This window comes from Bombina bombina, chromosome 2, assembly GCF_027579735.1.
Source record: "Bombina bombina isolate aBomBom1 chromosome 2, aBomBom1.pri, whole genome shotgun sequence".
In the NCBI taxonomy this organism is placed as follows: Eukaryota; Metazoa; Chordata; class Amphibia; order Anura; family Bombinatoridae; genus Bombina; species Bombina bombina.
Genome location: NC_069500.1, coordinates 762,974,575 through 762,996,692, shown reverse-complemented (window position 1 = coordinate 762,996,692; position 22,118 = coordinate 762,974,575). Strand labels below are relative to the sequence as shown.

The window sequence follows — 22,118 nt, the reverse complement described above, 5'->3', positions numbered from 1 at the left end:
ATGTTATCTATGCCAGGGTTGGCATCAATTTCTGTGCCCAAAACACCATTGGGCCAGGCTAAAAACAATTGCATGTCATGGAGGGAGATCTAACCTGTATATATTTATATTGAAATCAGTGGCCCAATGGTTATTAACCCTTTGAAAATATCTGTTACTTATTCAAAACGAGAAATATGTCGCCTATGCCAGGGTTGGCATCAATTTCTGTGCCAAAAACACCATTGGGCCAGGCTAAAAACAATTGCATGACATGGAGGGGGATCTACCCTGTATAAATTCATAGTGAAATCAGTGGCCCAATGGTTATTAACCCTTTGAAAATATCTGTTACTTATTCAAAATGAGAATTATGTCACCTATGCCAGTGTTAGAATCAATTTCTGTGCTCGAAACACAATTGGGCCAGGCTAAAAACAATTGCATATCATGGAAGGGGATCTGCCCTGTATATATTCATAGTGAAATCAGTGGCCCAATGGTTATTAACCCTTTGAAAGTATCTGTTACTTATTCAAAAATGAGAATTATGTCACCTATGCCAGGGTTGGCATCAATTTATGTGCCAAAAACACCATTGGGCCAGGCTAAAAACAATTGCATGGCATGGAGGGGGATCTACCCTGTAGATATTCATAGTGAAATCAGTGGCCCAATGGTTATTAACCCGTTGAAAATATCTGTTACTTATTCAAAAATGAGAATTATGTTATCTCTGCCAGTGTTGGCATCAATTTCTGTGCCCAAAACACCATTGGGACAGGCTAAAAACAATTGCATGTCATGGAGGGAAATCTAACCTGTATATATTTATATTGAAATCAGTGGCCCAATGGTTATTAACCCTTTGAAAATATCTGTTACTTATTCAAAACGAGAAATATTCACCTATGCCAGGGTTGGCATCAATTTCTGTGCCCGAAACACCATTGGGCCAAGCTAAAAACAATTGCATGGCATGGAGGGGCATCTACCCTGTAGATATTGATAGTGAAATCAGTGGCCCAATGGTTATTAACCCTTTGAAAGTATCTGTTACTTATTCAAAAATGAGAATTATGTTATCTATGCCAGGGTTGGCATCAATTTCTGTGCCCAAAACACCATTGGGCCAGGCTAAAAACAATTGCATGTCATGGAGGGAGATCTAACCTGTATATATTTATATTGAAATCAGTGGCCCAATGGTTATTAACCCTTTGAAAATATATGTTACTTATTCAAAACGAGAAATATGTCGCCTATGCCAGGGTTGGCATCAATTTCTGTGCCAAAAACACCATTGGGCCAGGCTAAAAATAATTGCATGACATGGAGGGGTATCTACCCTGTATAAATTCATAGTGAAATCAGTGGCCCAATGGTTATTAACCCTTTGAAAATATATGTTACTTATTAAAAATAGTAATATTTGTATTGGTGCCAACGTATGCCCTTTTATCAAGTTTGTATATCTAATTGTTATATAAAGAGATTCCACCTCTGTGTAACTACATTATATGAATCATATTATTATTTTAATAAAACCTATTTTTTTATTTTAAAGTCAATTTAAAGCAGTCTGACAAAAAATTGAATAAGAAACCAACTTCCATGAATAAGAAACAGAATTTCACGAATAAGAAACAGCTTGAATAAGAAACCAACTTCCTTGTCGTGTCACAAATATTGCTTGTCATGGCTTAAAGTATTAAACTGTTAATTGCGTTAATGAAGTTACTAAAATAATCTTTTAATAGATAAAAACATATAAATGTACATACATTCAGTTATTCGAGCATACAAATGCATCCATGAGAAAATTAAAGACAAGTGACTTGCTAAATTATCCTATAAGTCTCATTTCCATTTCTGCCAAGATATTCTCGTTTCCCGCTTATTAGAGTCCAGACTAATAATAATAATAAATAATAATAAAAGCTATGCTCATTTCTCTATGGTACAGAAGCGCAATTACACATTCTCTTTCCTCCTTGGCAAATGAGACGTCTGAAGACGTTCTGGGTTACCTCTCGGTGGTAGTGGAGGACTCGAGACGTGGAGCCTCCCGTGAGCTTAGGTTGTGGCGTGTGACGTCACTAGGAGGAAGTCATGTAGGAGGGAGAGAATGTGCAAGAGAGAGAGATAGAGGGGGAGGGAAGAAATAATAGACAGGGAGGGGAAAAAGAAAGGGAAGGAGAGATGTTAGGAAGGTGGAGGGAGCAAACCATACTTTTAACTTACCCCTGGGGTTGACTACGCAGAGGGGCACATACTGTGCATAAGGTGCTGCTAAATCCCTGTATACCAAAGGAGGATGACACAAATCGCAAAGAGACATGGGATTGCATAAGGTGAGTGCATATAAGCCTATAGTTGTTGGTTTAGGTCACTTAAACTTTTTATTATTACTATTATTTGTTTTATATATATATATATATATATATATATATATATATATATATATACACCTTGTGACCCACCCAGAATATTAAGGAACATTTTTAGGAGTATGTATACATGTATGTATGTATGTGTGTGTATATATATATATATATATATATATATATATATATATATATATATATATATACACACAGACACACTTTGAGTTCTGACACTCACAAGATATGTAAGCCATTGTGCATATATTATATTATGCATAATGTGGCTAAAAACATGCATTTTTAAAATAAAGTTTGGGAAGCATTAAATGCTTATCATCAAAGTGGAACTAGAAAACTGGAAACCATGGCTTTTAAAATCTTTGAATTTATTGCCTAAACAATTTTAGTGTAAAACATGTCTTTATTAAGACTTTTCCCTGGTTTCCTGCAAATTCTTTATAGCCAAAAACACGCCAAGCAACCAACAGATATGGTGTTTTTGTTGTTGCTTTTTTTTTTAAAAAAAAGGTATTCTTATTTTGGATATTTTGTGCTCTACTTTTAGATTAATACAGGAAGCAAGAAATGGGGTACTTTTTATTTACTCATCAACACAATTTGATAGTGTTCGTAGGCTGTGGTTAATAAGAAGCAGAAGTATGTAGAAACACATTTCTAAGCTGAGTAAAGAGGTTAAAGGCCTTACTTATACACTGACATAACTTTTTGCCATTACTGTTCTTACTGTATACAAAGGTAAATAGGACTCGTATAGTTTGATCCACCAACCTGGTTAAAATGAGCTTTTATAACCGATTGAAGAATTTTCAATCTGAACTAAAGCACAGTGTGCATTGACAAGAAAGAAGAGATAGGCGTTTGAGAAGTTTTGCTGTGCAGCAGTTAGCCGATTGAGCAGATCCCTATTTAAGGCTTTGTGTGTTTAGGCAGACCTTGCTTCCTGTGTATGTCTGCCCTGGTTGTGCTGTCCAGGCCTGGATTTCAGAAAGACTAATTAGATATGTGCTTTCAGACAATAATTAGGGAGTTGGTACTTTGTAATTTTACTACAACGAAAACCTTTGCCAGACCATAAAATTTCTCTCTCTCATTCTTCTTCTTTTTTTTTTTTTTTTTTTTTTTATTTAAATTAACTTCTCACATTTTGACATGTGCATTAACTGTTTGATTTCTTGCTGGTCAATTGTTCCATCATTGTAGTAGGTTGCTCCAGTAGGAAAGACATCCTAGTTACTTTTTTTTGTCATGGCCTGCAGATTTATAGTATTGAATGCTAATATTCACTAACAGCAGTCACTTCCCATTGTTTTAGCAGTGTTGTGGTGTCCCTGCAGATGTTGACAGTTGACATTCTGACATTAGCCACTAATTTTTAGACATCATTACATGACTCTTATTAAAGGGACAGTAAACACCTTTTAATTACCAGAGATTAATCTTGTGTTGCTATAAAATAACATAACAGCCTAATCGAAATGTTTTTGAAACAAATTAAAGTGAATGTTAATTTTGATGAACCAGTGCCCGGTTTTTAATAATCCTATTAAAAACAGAGGCACTTTCATTCATCAAACTTTACATTTCACTGGTTTTGTTAAAATACTTTCTTTTTCTTTGTGAAAGCCGCTCTCCAGCGCGCTTCACCTGTCCGTCACAAGCCTCTTCCTACTTTAGAAATGATAATCCCGGCCTTCCTCCAATCACAATGTTGCTTTAGGCAATGATTCCCCCAGGGGGGGAGCCGTGATTGGAGGATGCCGGAATCGTCATTGCTGACGTATGATGAGGCTTGCGACGGGCTGGAGAAGTGCTGGAGCGGCTTTCAAGATTAAAAGATAAGTATTTTAACAAAAGCAGTGAAATGTAAAGTTTGATTAATGAAAGTGCCCCTGTTTTTAATAGGATTTTTAAAAACCGGTCACTCATTCCGCAAACTTTACATTCACTTTAACATAATTTTAATGGCAAATGTTTTTCAATAGCCAAACTGCACCCACCATTTGTCTTACTTAGAGGCACCAATCTGGGCTTTAGTCTGTGGGCCAGGTTATACTGTTAGTACAAAGTACTTTGTTTTGCAGTCATGGTCTGTTAAAGGCAATTAGGGAAATATATGTAGCAGTGTTAGCCTTGAGAAGTCAGCATGGTGCATTTCAAGTTGTAATTTTCATAAGTAATCGTAATTTTTAGAGGTAAATGACATAAGTGGCAAAAAAAAATATGCATAACTAAACATTTTATATAAAAATCTCAATATGTTTACTTTTCCTTACATGAGCACTCTGATGTTAATGCTGGCATACATGTTTTAGTGTACCTCTTTTCATTTATGTTATTGGCTTCGATTTTAAAGGCACTGTTAACACAAGATTTGTTTGTAGTTTTTCATTATTTACATACTATGTAATTGTGGATTTTTGGAATGCATTAACACAGTGTTTGCTGCAATTGTTTTTCAGTAACCAACCCCCCCCCCATCACTAGACTTATTTGAGAGACTGTCTGGACTAGAGAAGGCCTGTCACTGTCAAGTGTCACTGCTTTGCAGCTTTTTATCAGATCAACCCTTCTGAGGCCAGTTTACGGCCAGATATGTGGCAGGCTTAGGCATGTAAAGTCACACAAGAAAATATATTATATTACAATCTCAAAGTGTTTAGTTCACCTTTTAAGGAGATATCATACTTTGCATTTTTTCTCATTGATAGAGCAACTTTCTAACATTATTATTATTATTATTATTTTGGTGTATTCTAGATATAATCTGTATACAAACTTTATTAGCTGTCTCTAATATTTTTGCTGCATGATAAATTTGTAAAACTACTGTATAAATTGAATTTGATGCCATCCGTATAATGGTGATGTACACTTTCTGGGGAACAAGATCCTACAATTTTACAGGGTGAACGTATACTAGTCTGTGATTGGCTGATGTCTGTCACATGATACAAGGGGCCGGAAAATGGGAGAAAAAATAAATTTGTCAGAAAAAAATCTACTTCTTATTTGAAATTCAAAGTAGGTGTTATTGCATTGTCTTTTTATTATGCACTTGTTAATTATGTGATTATACTGCATTGAGTGGTCCAAGGTAGTCTTGGGAGCTGCAGTGCTCTACTAAGAGCTAGCTGCTGATTGATGGCTGCACATGTATTCCTCTTGTCATTGACTCACAAGGTGTGTTCAGCTAGTTCCCAGTAGTCCACTGCTGCTTTGGATCAGACTTTAACTATGTCTTTAACCCAGTTATATGCAAGCAATAGGCTAATAAAATGATCTAACACAATAGACTCTGCATTTTCTTTTATGCTATTGTAAAGTATCTATATACTTTATTTCTGTTCTTATCAAGTTTACATCTTAAAAGCCCTGATTTCACATTCTTATACAGGGGATGCAATAAATAAAGTAGGGTTCAAAAAACTAGGAGTCGGCCCACAAATTTTAAGAGCCAGAAACTTTGGCTATCATAATTTTCTAGTATTAAAACCATAACTGTACCCCTCTAGCAATTATCACCTCCCTGATATTATGTTGCTTAAATCTTTTCACCAATGGCCTTTTTGATACAACAACAGTGGCATTGTTAGATGTTACCTGATAGGTTGACAGTGTATATTGTTTCTCAATCACAGGAGATCTCTGGGCAGATCTCTGGAATGGGAAACACAGAAATGAAGGGATTTGAAGATTTGCTTTCTTTTTACAGTTGCAGAATTTTTTACAGAAAGTGGGCTGCATTTGCTTTTCTACCAGAAAAAAATTAAAATCCTGCAATATCTTTTTTTGGTATCGGTTGATTCACTTTTCAGTGAATCACTTCCTCTTGTGTTCTTTTCTGACACCACATGTGTCTACTAAGTTGTCTCCTCCTCCTCCTGTCTGTTTATACGTTTGGCAATAGCTGCAAAAGAAACTCCAAGCTCTGACCTGGAAAAGTAAAACAACATCCAGCCAAATAATGAATGAAGACATTGATCCCTCAGAAGTTTTTTTTATTTATTTTTTTTCCCCAAGGGACAGAAAACACCTTGAGATTTTGATAAAATATGTTTAGTTGTGCATAATAGCTTTAGAAAATACTTTTTATGATTTATTTTGCCCCTCTTTTTGTGTATTTTCTAGTCTTCTGAGCTGGAAATGCACCTTGCGTCTTTAATACTAACTGCTGCAAAACAAAACACTTTATACTAACAATATTACTGACTAGCCTTGTAGTTTGCACAGACAATCCAGGATTTGCTTCCCCAAATAAGGCAAGAGGTGGGTAAAGTTTTTCTTTTGAAAAACAATTGTAGCAAACAAGTTATGAATCTATTTTAGAAATAGAATGACTTGGTTGATATGTTGTTCCAGGGTTCGACCAACCAGCAGCCAGGGATCCACTGGCTCCTAGAATTGTACACCTGGCTCTTAATTTATTTGGTTATTCTCCATACATATACCATTGCCTGGCTTTGAAATATTCTTACAGGCTACTAAATTTTAAACAGATTTGACGATCCCTGTTTTATTCTATAGCAATACAATAGAAATGTCTTTACTGTCACTTTTAAACGTGAAATAACTATGTGTTGAAGTTGGCACCTGCATAACCAATATGCTAAACCTTCCTTCCTACCTACAAGTATAAAACCACATTGGATAAAATATTCAGCTTTTTGTATAAAGGGATTATTAATTCATGTCTTCTGTTAACCAACACTGGTTTAATCTGCCCTAAAGGGATCCTTCAGGCAACCATCATCCTTACTGTCATTTCCGGTGTGTTTATCTATAAACTAATGAATAGTGGCCATGAGGCTCCTCTGTCAGTTTTTATCAGGGTGGATAAAAATCAATGTTTTTAAAAAAATAAATAAATAATTTTTTTATATATATATATATATATATGTAATTTTTTTTTTTATTTAAATAGGATTTATTTTTTTAAATAAAATGCTTTTTGAGGAAACAATCAATCTAAATTATAGTTTATATTTAGAATGTTATCTGAAAGGTTATTCATCCTGAAATATAGTTTAGCTTTTAATTATGTAGCAAGATGCTGTATATTCAGGGTTGTAATGTTTAGTTTTGGTAAATTAAAGGGACAGTCTAGGCCAAAATAAACTTTCATGATTCAGATAGGGCATGTAATTTTAAATAATTTTCCAATTTACTTTTATCACCAATTTTGCTTTGTTCTCTTCATATTCTTAGTTGAAAGCTTAACCTAGGAGGTTCATATGCTAATTTCTTAGACCTTGAAGGCCACCTCCTTTTCAGAATGCATTTTAACAGTTTTTCACCACTAGAGGGTGTTAGTTCACGTATTTCATATAGATAACACTGTGCTCGTGCACGTGAAGTTATCTGGGAGCAGGCACTGATTGGCTAAACTGCAAGTCTGCAAAAGAACTGAAATAAAGGGGCAGTTTGCAGAGGCTTAGATACAAGATAATCAGAGGTTAAAAGTATATTATTATAACTGTGTTGGTTATGCAAAACTGGGGAATGGGTAATAAAGGGGTTATCTATCTTTTAAAATAATAAAAATTCTGGTGTAGACTGTCTCTTTAATACCATTAATACATTCACAATGTCGTGCTCTTCCAGAGGGTTCTGTCAGATTATTTGGGGTAATTTTTTTTATCTTGAAGATATAATCACATATTATTTTTTTATAGGGCTCAAAACTGAATTTGTGCCTTCAGAAATAACATGCCCCTTCTTCACAGCAAACATGTTATATAACAAATAGAGTTGACAAATAGATCTTTAAAGGGTTAAAATCCTAAAAAGTTTTGGGTTTCAGATTTACTTCTATTGTAAAATTTGCTTCATTCGTTTGGTATCCTTTGTTGAAGGATGCTCTATTGAGGCCTAGCTGAACACATTGAGTGAGACCGTGACAAGCAGCTAGCTCACAGTAGTGCATTGCTTCTGAGCCTACTTATGTATGCTGTTCCACAATGGATATCAAGAGAACAAAGCAAATTAGATAAGAGATGTAAATTGGAACATTGTTTAATATAGCATGTTTTTTTTTCTGAATCATGAAAGTTTTTTTTTTTTTTTACTTTACTGTCCCTTTTTAATGTCTTTGTTATCCTGTAAATGTATGTACACAGAATCAACCCATACTAAGTTTGAAGAAGCTCACTTAGTAGAAGTTTGTTTGGAGTAGATCTGCACAAGGACCTAAGTGTGAGGGGCAAGCATCTCAAATGAAAGTGATTGTAAAGTTTAATGAATAAGTGCCCGGTATATAAAAATCTTAAAAACAGGGGCACTTTAATTAATTAAACAAAGGTAAGTTATTTTTTTTTTAATTGTAGAGTAAAACTAGGTAGGCTCATAAGAGCTCAAGAGTGTGCATGTGTCTTTAGTATTCTATGGCATCAGCGTTTTGCAACATTGTATAACAAAGCTTCAAATAAAAACACTGCTTCCATAGAGTACTAAAGACACGTGCACACTCCTGAGCTCTTATGAGCCTACCTAGTTTTACTCTTCACTAAAAGATACCAAGTGAACGAAACATATTTGATAACAGAAGTAATCGCTCTGAATCATGAAAGTTTAAGTTTTACTCCCTTTTTAAGGTAATCCATTCTTTTTCTCCTTCCAATAAAGTTTAGCTGAATAGTTGAATCAAATATGAATGAGTCACCTATTAAACTTGAAGATGGTTCACCTTCCAATAATTTCATTCAGTAATGGTCTGATATAACTGGAAAGATAATAGGAAAGTTATTATTCTAACAATGAAAACCATGACTTAAAGGGACAGTCAAGTATAAATTAAACTTTCATTATTCAGATAGGACTTTTAATTTTAATCAACTTTCCAATTTACTTTTATCATCAAATTTGCTTTTTTCTCTTGGTATTCTTAGTTTAAACTAAACATAGGTAGGCTCATATGCTAATTTCTAAGCCTTTGAGGGCTGCCTCTTATCACAGGCTTTTAAATCTCTTTTCAACACAAAGAGACAGAAAGTACACGTGGGCCATATAGATAACACTGTGTACAGGCACAGGGGGTTATTTAAGATCTAGCACAACACAATGCTAAATTTAAGACAATAGATAATAAATAAAAAGTCATGTGATCAGGGGCCTGGAAAAAGGTTCCTAGATACAAGGTAATCACAGAGGTAAAAAATATATTAATATAACTGTGTTGGTTGTGCAAAACTGGGGAATGAGTAATAAAGGGATTATCTATCTTTTAAAACAATAACAATTCTATGGTTGACTGTCCCTTGAAATCGTGATTTAAAGGGACAGTCTAGTCAAAATTAAACTTTCATGATTCAGATAGGGAATGTAATTTTAAACAACGTTCTAATTTACTTTCATCATCATTTGCTTGTTCTCTTGGTATTCTTATTTAAAAGCTAAACATAGGTAGGCTCATATGTTAATTTCTAAGACGCCTCTTATCTCGGTACATTTTGGCAGTTTTTCACAGCTTGACAGCACGAATTCATGTGTGCCATATAGATAACCTTGTGCTCACTCCTGTGGAGTTATTCATGAGTCTGCACTGATTGGCTAAAATGCAAGTCTGTCAAGAGTACGGAAATAAGGGAATAGTCTGCAGAGGCTTAGATACAATGTAATCACAGAGGTAAAATGTTGGTTATGCAAAACTGGGCAATAGGTAATTAAAGGGATTATCTATCTTTTTAAACAATAAATATTCTAGACTAGACTGTCCCTTTTTAAATCAATTGGATTTAAATCGAACCCACCCTGGTTTTTATATTAGCTTGAATATAACAAATCCTGACAACATAGATTTTTTATTTTTTTTTATCTGAGTATGTTATAACAAAATAGTGAAACTAAATATTTTTTTTTTAGTTGTATCATAATTTCTACATCATAATGTTATGTTGCATCTGTCTATTATGGTACTGTTTGATGCGTCTAAGTGCAGACTGCAGCAAACATATGACAGTTATTTTCAGAGTCACAGAGTGGGGGTAGGGTGAAGCCAAAAAACAGTAAATGGTTTTGTAAGGCAGATTGGCCACAGAAAGCTTTTTTTGTAAGAGCCAGCCCTGCATTGTATCAAAGGCAAAATCAATATCAATTAGTGGCACTTATGATGATCTGTATCTAAATGCATTGATTGTCACCACAGAGGTTACCATTTAGCCAAAATAGTGAAGACTATGTTAAAGGGACGTTAAACTCGAAATTAAATTCCTCATAAAATGTTAAATTGTGTGTACATTTTATTATTTTGCTTGCCTTTCCTGTAATTAAACTCTGAAATATGTATGTTTTCCATTGTCCCTAGAGAGGCTAAACTGGTCTTGTAGGATGTAGGAAATTTCTGGGTCCTGCAACATTCTACACGGTGATTGCTTGGTCAATGCAGGAGCTTATTTAAATCTGTCCTTAGAGGGACATGAAACCCCATTTTTTATGTTTCAGTCAGAACATACAATTTTAAACAACTTTGCAATTTACTTATAGTTTTAAATCTGCTTCATTCTCTTGGTATCCTTTGTCGAAGGAGCAACAATGCAGTGCTTGGAGCTAGCTGAACATATTAAGTGAGTCAGTGACAAGAAGCTTAAATGTGCATACACCAGTCATTTTTATTTCTGCAGTATCTGTGTGTATATTTGTGTTGCGTACATTTAATAACCCTTTAAAATTTGAAGCATGGCTAAAACAAGTACTTCATGTGTCTAAACTGCAATCACAATCTCTTTTTGTGAATCTGACCTGCAATAAACTTTCCCCTTGTTCACTGTGACATCACAATCTTTGGTACCATTTCTTGAAATATCCCCAGAAGCAGAACTTATTTTCACTTTCTGCGATGAGATTTTTTTTTTAGTGAAAACTTTTCTGCAGCTCATTTTTAAATTGGGCAGTTACACTAAAGCACCAGTTAAATCGCTAACAGTTCCTGCATGTGTCCCATTCTTTCTGCAGACATGATGCACTTTCTGCGACGAGATCTCAGATCACAGCATGTTCTGCCTTGTGGGAAATATCTATGCATAAACTTCTTATATTCTAATCATGGTTTCCTTATGCATTGGTATTTTAAAGAGACATTTACAGCTGTCCAATAAAATATGAACAGGATTTTAAATCTAGGTTATAAAATGGCACTGACCATTACTTAGAGGCTAAAACTTTATATGTATTTTTTCAATATTTTAAATTCTTATCACATTTTGTTATGTTGCAGACATGCTAAAATGGTTTAATTTTTTTTTTCTCACATCAATCTTTTTTACATACCCCATAATGACAAAGTAAAAAAACAGATTTTTTGATAACTGCAAATTTATTAGAAAAAACAAACAAATATCACAATGAGACCAGTATTCAGACTTAGTTGAAGCATCTTTGGCAGTGATTACAGTCTCAAGTCTTTTTGGGTATGATGTAATAAACTTTGCACACCTGGATTGTGTATTTTCTGCCATTCTCTGCAGATCCTCCTAAGCTCTGTTAGGTTGAATGGGGACCGTCTGTGGACAGCCATTTTCAGGTCTCTCCAGAGATGTTCTATTGGGTTAAAGTCTGGGCTCTGGCTGGGCCACTGAAGGATATTCACAGAGTTGTCCCTAAGCCTCTTGCATTGTCTTGGCTGTGTTCTTAGAGTCAGTGTCCTGTTGGAAGGTGTACCTTTCTCTTGCAAGGTGTATCCAGTCCACGGATTCATCCTTTACTTGTGGGATATTCTCATTCCCTACAGGAAGTAGCAAAGAGAGCACACAGCAAAGCTGTCCATATAGCTCCCCCTCTAGCTCCACCCCCAGTCATTCTCTTTGCTGGCTCTAAGCACTAGGGTCTCTCTCGGGGGTTTAAAGTGAAAATATTTCTGACGGAGGTCAAAAAGCTAAAACTCTTTACTACTTGCCAAGCTCTTTATTCCATTCCTCGGCCATCTGTGGCTCAGTGCATGGAGACAATCGGACTAATGGTTGCGGCAATGGACATAGTCCCTTTTGCTCGGATACACCTCAGACCACTGCAACTATGCATGCTCAAACAGTGGAATGGGGATTATGCAGATTTATCTCCTCAAATTCAGTTGGACCAGGAGACCAGAGATTCTCTTCTCTGGTGGTTGTCTCAGGATCGCCTGTCTCAAGTAATATGTTCCGCAGGCCAGAGTGGATCATCGTAACGACCGACGCCAGTCTGTTAGGCTGGGGTGCGGTCTGGGACTCCCTGAAAGCTCAGGGCTTATGGTCTCGGGAAGAAACTCTTCTCCCGATAAACATTCTGGAACTGAGGGCGATATTCAACGCTCTTCAGGCATGGCCTCAACTAGCTGCGGCCAAATTCATCAGATTTCAGTCGGACAACATCACGACTGTAGCTTATGTCAATCATCAGGGGGGAACAAAGAGTTCCCTAGCGATGACGGAAGTAACCAAAATTATCAGGTGGGCGGAGGATCACTCCTGCCAGCTCTCAGCAATTCACATCCCAGGAGTAGACAACTGGGAGGCGGATTTTCTAAGTCGTCAGACTTTTCACCCGGGGGAGTGGGAACTCCACCCGGAGGTATTTGCCCAGCTGACTCAGCTATGGGGCACCCCAGAGTTGGATCTGATGGCGTCCTGTCAGAACACCAAACTTCCTCTCTACGGGTCCAGCTCCCGGGATCCCAAGGCGGTATTGATAGATGCTCTAGCAGCGCCTTGGTCCTTCAATCTGGCTTATGTTTATCCACCGTTTCCTCTCCTCCCGCGTCTGGTTGCCAGAATCAAGCAGGAGAAGGCTTCTGTGATTCTGATAGCACCTGCGTGGCCACGCAGGACTTGGTATGCAGACCTAGTGGACTTGTCATCTGTCCCACCATGGACACTGCCAATGAGGCAGGATCTTCTAATACAGGGTCCGTTCAAGCATCCAAATTTAGTTTCTCTACGTCTGACTGCTTGGAGATTGAACGCTTAATTCTATCAAAGCGTGGGTTCTCTGAGTCAGTTATAGATACTCTGATTCAGGCTAGAAAGCCTGTCACCAGGAAAATCTACCATAAGATATGGCGGAAATATCTTTGTTGGTGTGAATCCAAGGGTTACTCATGGAGTAAGATTAGGATTCACAGGATATTGTCCTTTCTCCAAGAAGGACAGGAGAAAGGATTGTCAGCTAGTTCCTTAAAAGGACAAATATCTGCTTTTTCTATCCTGTTACACAAGCGTCTGGCAGAGGTACCAGATGTTCAAGCGTTTGCTCAGGCTTTAGTCCGAATCAAGCCTGTCTATAAACCTGTGGCTCCGCCATGGAGTTTGAATCTAGTTCTTTCAGTTCTTCAAGGGGTTTTGTTTTTGATAGCTATCTCTTCTGCTCGAAGAGTTTCAGAATTATCTGCCTTACAGTGTGATTCACCTTACCTGGTGTTCCACGCAGATAAGGTAGTTTTGCGTACCAAGCCTGGTTTTCTTCCTAAAGTTGTTTCTAACAAGAATATTAACCAGGAAATAGTTGTTCCTTCTCTGTGTCCTGATCCATCTTCGAAGAAGGAACGTCTATTACACAATCTTGATGTAGTTCGGGATTTAAAATTCTATTTACATGCAACTAAGGATTTCAGACAAACATCCTCCTTGTTTGTTATCTATTCTGGTAAGAGGAGAGGTCAGAAAGCGACTGCTACCTCTCTTTCCTTTTGGCTGAAAAGCATCATCCGTTTGGCCTATGAGACTACTGGCCAGCAGCCTCCTGAAATAATTACTGCTCATTCTACCAGAGCAGTGGCTTCCACATGGGCTTTCAAAATTGAGGCTTCTGTTGAACAGATCTGTAAGGCAGCGACTTGGTCTTCACTGCATACTTTTGCCAAATTTTACAAATTCGATACTTTTGCTTCTTCGGAGGCTATTTTTGGGAGAGAGGTTTTGCAAGCAGTGGTGCCTTCCGTTTAAGGTACCTGTCTTGTTCCCTCCCTTCATCCGTGTCCTAAAGCTTTGGTATTGGTATCCCACAAGTAAAGGATGAATCTGTGGACTGGATACACCTTGCAAGAGAAAACAGAATTTATGCTTACCTGATAAATTACTTTCTCTTGCGGTGTATCCAGTCCACGGCCCGCCCTGGCATTTAAGTCGGGTAAACATTTTTTTTGTTTAAACTACAGTCACCACTGCACCCTATGGTTTCTCCTTTTTCTTCCTAACCTTTGGTCGAATGACTGGGGGGTGGAGCTAGAGAGGGAGCTATATGGACAGCTTTGCTGTGTGCTCTCTTTGCTACTTCCTGTAGGGAATGAGAATATCCCACAAGTAAAGGATGAATCCATGGACTGGATACACCGCAAGAGAAAGTAATTTATCAGGTAAGCATAAATTCTGTTTTTGGCCCAATCTGAAATCCTTAGCATTCTGGACCGGGTTTTCATTAAGAATATCTCTGTATTTTGCTGTGTCCAGCTTTTCCGAAACCCTTACCAATCCCCTACTCTCTGCCACTGAAAAACACCCCCATCATGCTTCACCGTTGGGATGGTATTGTGCAGGTGATGAGCAGTACCTGGTTTCCTCTAGACATGACGCTTGGAATTGAGGCCAAACAGTTCAATCTTCGTTTTGTCAGACCAGAGAATCTTGTTTCTTACAGTCTGAGAGTCTTATGTGCTTTTTTGCAAATTGCAAGTGGGCTTGCACTGAGGGATGGCTTTAGTATGCCAAAACCCCCAGATTCGTAGTGATGGTTGCCCTTCTGCAAGTTTCTCCCATCTCCACACACGATCTATGGATCTCAACCAGAATGACCATTGATTTCTTCGTCCGCTCTCTTACCAAGGCCCCTTCCCCTCAATTGTTTAGTGTGGTTAGCAATAGGAAGAGTCCTTATTGTTCCAAACTTCTTCCATTTAAGAATTATGGAGGTCACTGTGCTCTTGGGAACTTTAATGCAGCCAAATATTTTTTTTTTTCTAGCCTTCCCCAGATCTGTGCCACAACACAATCATGTCTGTGAGCTCTGCAGGCAGTTCTTTTGACCTCATGGCTTGTTTTTTCTTCTGATATGCATTTTCAGCTGTGAGACCTGATGGGTATGAGCCTTTCCTAATCATGTCCAATCAGTTGAATATGCCATAGGTGGACTCTGATCAAAATGTAGAAACATCTCAAAGATAATCCAGAGAAATGGGATGCACCTGAGCTAAATTTCAAGTGGCATAGCAAAGGGTCTAAATACTTATGTCAATATAATTCCATTTTATTCTTTTTATAATTTTGCAAAGGTATCAAAAATTCGTTTTTTGCTTTACCATTATGGGGTATGGAGTCTAGATTGATCTGGAAAAAGAATTTCAATAATTTTTTGTATACGTGTATATGACAAATTAGTCTCAGGATAATTTTTATTTGAATACATTATTGATGATTTTGTTGTTGTTGTTGTTGTTGTTCCGAACGTAAACAGTGGGAAAAGAAAGTCTCATGGTCGTTACTGCGATCACGTGACTTCAATGTCGCTGAATAGCTCCTGGGGGCTGCTTGTAATGCTAGGCATGCCCCCCAGATGTATCTTCAGGATCTTGAACAAGGAGGGGATCAGGATGCCGCAAAATTTAGGAGGTTCCATGTCATCCTAACGGCTCATAAATGCATAATAGACAATGCAAAAGCACTTAGTTTGAATTTTAAATGAGTAGATTTGTTTTTTTCTGACAAATGTCAGTTATATTTTCCTTCCTACTGCATTATGTGGCAGCCATCAGCCCATCACAAAATGCATATACGTATATCCTGTGAATCTTGCACATGCTCAGTAGGAGCTGGTGCCTTAAAGTGTGCATATAAAAAGATTGTACATGTTTAGATAATGGAAGTGAATTGGAAAGTTGTTTAAAATTATGTGCTCTATCTGAATCATGAAAGTTTAATTTTGACTTTGATAGATAACGCCTTTACTACCAATTCCCCAGCTTTGCACAACCAACATTGTTATATTAATATACTTTATAACATTTACACCTCAAAATGTCTGCCTGTTTCTAAGCCAATATAGCCAGCCTCTTAAGCACATGCTTTTTATGGTAAGAAAATAGAAAAAGAAAAAAAAAAAAAGCTTTTGTTCACCCCCTCTCCCCCCTACCTCATATTCAAAGGGACTAGAAACATTACATGAACACTTACAAGATTTGTGTGCAGTTATGTAATAGCATACTAGTTGAGTAAAAAAAATGTGAATGTTAGCATCTTGCTTGCTGCAATTGTTTTTCAGTTTACAAACTCCCTTCCCTACACCAGTGGCAAATCCAGGGGGGGGGGGGTACAGGGCAATTTCCTCTCTCCACACAGCCAGGACTCACCTAGGGGCACTTGTATTTGTGTAATTTCTAAGTGTTTGCATTATGTAAAGCCTATTACGCTGGCTTACAAAAGGGATCTGATGTTTGATGGGATTGCAGTTCTTTAGGATTTGCCCACCCCATCACTTCAGCACAGTACTGGTACTTCCCCTGCACTGCTTGCAAGCTGAGTACTGTATAAGCAGCCGGTGCTGCCTCAGAAGTGCACCAATATGAGTACGCCCCTTCTTGCAGCAATGTGTGGTGCACTGCAGCGGATCCCTTCCCCTTACATATGTGATGTGGGGCTGCAGGGGCTGATCAAGGTCTAATGTTACAGTATGGCTCCTGGACAGGCTGTTTGGTTTTAACCCCTTTTGGTTCTGATCTGTGTATTAACAACATAATAATAAAAATATATACTGGCTATGTTACTATAAAAACATCTGGCACATTGCCCCTGCCACACACTTTTTGGTGGAATCAGTCCAGACTTACTAGGTTGGACAATGATAGCCACTATCACTTTGTTAGGAACATGAACATGTCCATTATTTTACAGGGCACTTTTGAAAGCCTCTTATCTCGTCTGCTTAGTCCGTTTATAGGAATGAGCTTTTACAGTGACAGTAGAATGCAGCAATGTTAGGCTTGGGAAGTCTGGCATATAAACTTCCTATTCTTTTGGGAATTAGAAAAGCAACACATTTTAGAATTTAAATATTAATGCTCTTATTGGTTTATCTAAGGACTGTAATGCAAAAAAGACTATCTTTTTAACTGCTGCAAAAGGGTTAAATTGCACAGGAAAAGTCCAGCTCTGGAGGCATAAGCATTGCAGATTCTGAGCAGAATAGCACCATTAAAGGGACATTATGCACTCAATAAAATATGGGGTATTTAAATAAAGAATTCAAAAAATATAAAGTTTGTAATTGACATGTATTAGCAATTTTTCTGTTAAAGCTTCTAAAATTGATGACAAAGTTTCACTCCATAAGAATACGTTCGTAGGACACACTAGCTACAAAGCAAGGAGTTTTTCCTCGCTTCCTAGCTAGTGTCTTTATAGCCAGCCCCCATGCTGGAGCTGCTAATACATGTCAATTACAATCCCCTCCGTGACTGTTCCACTGTGCAGGGGAATAGGGAATCTCACTCACTGGGCCCCGTGCCCGGCACCCTGTTCCCCCTTATAATTGTTTACTTGCCTGCCAGCTGTCCCCCTCCGTTTTCAGACTGAGCCCCACAAGTTGGCTGTTATGTGTTGCAGCATTGTGGGCTGTGCGTGAGTATGATCATGCTTTCTAACATAGCTGTAATGCCCATATTCAATGCTCATACTCATGCACAGCCCACAATGCTGCAACATAGCATATCGCTAAGGGGATAATTGAGCAAACGAGACGTGCACAAAAGCTTGGAGAATATTGCGTATATAGTACATTATACGCAATGTAAACTTTTGATAACTAGTAGAGCACCGTGCTTATTAGTCACAATCTACAAGGAGGAGGCTGCTGGCATGTACTACTACATACGGGGAGTAAAGCAAACTAACACACAATGCACGGTATACCGCAGTATTCACGCACAACATGCACTAAGATGCCGCGCACATATCTTCAGCACCGTCATCAATATAGGGAGTCGGCAATTCCCGGAACCCCGCCCACACATCTCTAACCCGCCCACACATCTCCAGTAAGATAAAACACACTATGCCTAACGTCCGCCCAGGATACCTCCCAGGTCTACTAAACTCCACCCAGGATAGCCTCACCACTCCTCCAAAATGCCACCCAGCTATGTTGGGACAGATGAGCTGTCACATTTACTATGTTCACAACATATTATTTGTGGCAGCTTGTCACGTACGAGGCAGCGTTTTTATTAGCCCTGTATTTCGTACTTAACAAAAATCAGATCATAAGCACAGCACACATACTATACTGCCTTCTCAACCAACTTGACTTGGGGACAGATGTTCCAATAAAAACAGATGTATTTATTTTTTTATAACAACAAGCGTTGGTTAAAGGAGCTGAGAACTGGGATTCAGGATGTTAAAGGCAAAATCAAGAGAGGAGACCTAGAATAAGTATTCTGAGACCTGTAATGGACCGATAGTGCTGCTGCAATTATAGTATTATACTCCTGTACTTTTTGGGCGGACGTTAGGCATAGTGTGTTTTATCTTACTGGAGATGTGTGGGCGGGGTTCCGGGAATTGCCGACTCCCTATTTTGATGACGGCGCTGAAGATATGTGCGCGGCATCTTAGTGCATAACTGTGAGTGATAACAGTATGTGCGGCTGGACGTGTTTTGCATGAATACTGCGGTATACCGTGCATTGTGTGTTAGTTTGCTTTACCCCCAGTATGTAGTAGTACATGCCAGCAGCCTCCTCCTTGTAGCTTGTGACTAATAAGCACGGTGCTCTACTAGTTATCAAAGTTTACATTGCGTATAATGTACTATATACGCAATATTCTCCAAGCTTTTGTGCACGTCTCGTTTGCTCAATTATCCCCTTAGCGATATGCTATGTTGCAGCATTGTGGGCTGTGCATGAGTATAAGCATTGAATATGGGCATTACAGCTATGTGAGAAAGCATGATCATACTCACGCACAGCCCACAATGCTGCAACACATATTAACAGCCAACTTGTGGGGCTCAGTCTGAAAACTGAGGGGGACAGCTGGCAGGCAAGTAAACAATTAGAAGGGGGAACAGGGTGCTGGGCACGGGGCCCAGTGAGTGAGATTCCCTATTCCCCTGCACAGTGGAACAGTCACGGAGGGGATTGTAATTGACATGTATTAGCAGCTCCAGCATGGGGGCTGGCTATAAGGACACTAGCTAGGGAGCGAGGAAAAACTCCTTGCTTTGTAGCTAGTGTGTCCTACGAACGTTTTCTTATGGAGTGAAACTTTGTCATCAATTTTAGAAGCTTTAGCAGAAAAATTGCTAATACATGTCAATTACAAACTTTATATTTTTTGAATTCTTTATTTAAATACCCCATATTTTTTTGAGTGCATAATGTCCCTTTAAGTCAATCAGGATTGGTTTCTCTGTCAGTGACTGACAGTGTTCTGCTTGTGAGCTGCAATGCTTGCAACTTCCAAGCTGGAAGTTACAAGCATTATGTGTTATGCCTTTATGGGAATTGAGCGTCTAAATTCTAATGCAAAGATGTTTGCATTACAGACCCCAGCTAACTAAACTTCAATTACTGGAGGCCAAATTAATAATGAAAATATATGTATGTATATAAGCATCATGTGTAATGTAGTTCTGAGGTTCCCCATCCCTGCTTTAAAGTGACAAATATATATAATTTGTCACTTTAAAGCAGGGATGGAGAACCTTGGCCCTCCTGAGGTTTCAGAACTGCATTACCCATGATGGTTAGGCATTCTGAAGTCCAGTTGAGCATCATGGGAAATGTAGTTCTGAAACATCTGGAGGGCCAAGGTTCCCCATCCCTGCTTTAAAGGGATTAAAGTCAAAATTAAATTATCATGATTCAGATAGAGCATGCAATTTTAAACAACTTCCGATTTACTTCCATTACCAAAATGTGCAGTCTTTTTATATTTACACTTTTTGATTCACCAGCTCCTACTGAGCATGTGCAAAAGCTCACAGAATATACGTACATGCAGTTGTGCTTGGCTGATGGCTGTCGCATGATACAGGAGGAGTAAAAGACATAACTGAAATTTGTCAAATTTTTTTTTTTTTTACTACTCATTTGAAGTTTAGGCTAAGGTGTCGCTTTATCAAAGGCTTTGTAAGCCTTTCAACCCCATACAACTGCAGGTTATCACAAGAGAACCTGCACGCCGTATTTAAAAAGTAGCGGTCATCAGACTGCTGTTTTCTTTACTTTTCGCCACCTCTAAAGTGGCGAATTTCAATCTCCCCAGTATATTCTGTCCAGCCAATCAAGCGCGGGCAGGGGGCTTGATTGCACGCGAGCGCAAAATAGCGCTCATGTGCAATGCTGAATTCTGCCAGGGGAATTCAGCCCGCCAGAAGTGAGCTGCGGCGGACAGGGGCGCGTATGTTCGCCCCTGTCCGCCTCTGCTTGATAAATCGACCCCTTAGTGCTATTGCATTGTCTTTTTACCATGCATTTGTTAATTATGCAAATCTTCTGTATTTACTGGTCCTTTAAGCGTGTTTAGTGCTTGTTAACTGAACTATCTGCATTACTGATAAGTAGCTTGAATCTCAAACATTTTATGAAAGTTATCTAATCTTCTCTGATACAGAAGGCCTTTTATCTGCTTATGCTGAGTGTTTACAACTTTATGTGCTCTTGACTAAGTCCCAAACTAGCTGTCTGACCTTCACCACAAGAGTATAAAGTGTTGGGATTATCAATTGGGGAAGGGGTACCATGATAAAGTGACTTTATAGTGCCAATTGTATAATCCACAAAGCACAATAAAAAGGCAATGTAATAGCACTCAAAAATCCAAAACATCTTGAGATTTGTATATACCATGTTTAGTTATGCATAATGAGACAACTTTATGTTCATTATTTATTCTGCCCCTTTTTATGTAATTTAGGTCTAAAAATTGAGCAATTGGTAATACTCAGACCTTGAAAAGCACCCTGCTTACTTTTCAAGGTGAAACCTGCTACATATCTGCAGTTGTTTTCATTTAAAGTCAATCAGGGACAGATACATGCATTTTATTGTACTTTATGACTGTAGCAAGCCTGGTAGTCTGTTAACTAAAGCCTAGATTGGCTGCTCCAAGTAGGGAAAATAGTGGGTGGAGTTTGGCCATTCAAAATAATTGCAGAAAAAGGGATTTTTTTATTTTTTTTAAAACCATAAGACTTGGCTGAAATGTTGTTCTATACAACACAACAAAAATGTATTGTAATTACAAGGTATTTACTGTCCCTTTTTAATTTCCCTCACACTGTATTATGTGACAGCCATCAGCCAATTGCACATGCTCAGTTGGAGCTGGTGCCTCAAAGTATGAGGCCCTGTTATCAATTTTTGTCCTTGGTAGTGTTTGCTGATTAGTGGCTACAGTTAACACCAATCAGCAAGCGCTGCTCAGGTGCTGAACCAAAAATGGGCCGGCTCCTAAGCTTTACATTCCTGCTTTTCAAATAAAGATATCAAAAGAACAAAGAAAAATTGATAATAGTAGTAAATTAGAAAGTTGCTTAAAATCACATGCTCTATCTGAATAATAAAATACATTTGTTTGGGTGTAGTATCCCTTTAAAGTCAGAAAGTGGGGAAAAAATGTTTTCAGTTTACTTCTGTTTTAATATGTATCTTTTTCTCTTGGTTTGCTTAGAATAGGAGTTTTAGCAGAGGCAGGCTCTGGGGAATATATTTGACTTGAGCTCTTAACTATATGGCCAAAAATATGTGGTCACCCCGACTAACTATCAAGT

At 38.1% G+C, this 22,118-nt stretch overlaps 1 protein-coding gene across 6 annotated transcripts in view; it reads left to right on the top strand.

Moving 5' to 3' along the window:
* Positions 1-2,091: 2,091 nt before the first annotated feature.
* The window catches only part of MYO9B (myosin IXB), a 597,798-nt gene continuing 577,771 nt past the window's right edge, over positions 2,092-22,118 (top strand). For 4 of the 6 annotated variants that reach the window (XM_053702888.1, XM_053702886.1, XM_053702887.1 and 1 more), the window contains exon 1: positions 2,093-2,333. The gene's annotated coding sequence lies outside the window, so the exon portion shown is untranslated. Of the gene's footprint in view, positions 2,334-22,118 lie in introns of all 6 variants that reach the window. The other 2 variants (XM_053702890.1, XM_053702889.1) reach the window with 1 other exon arrangement.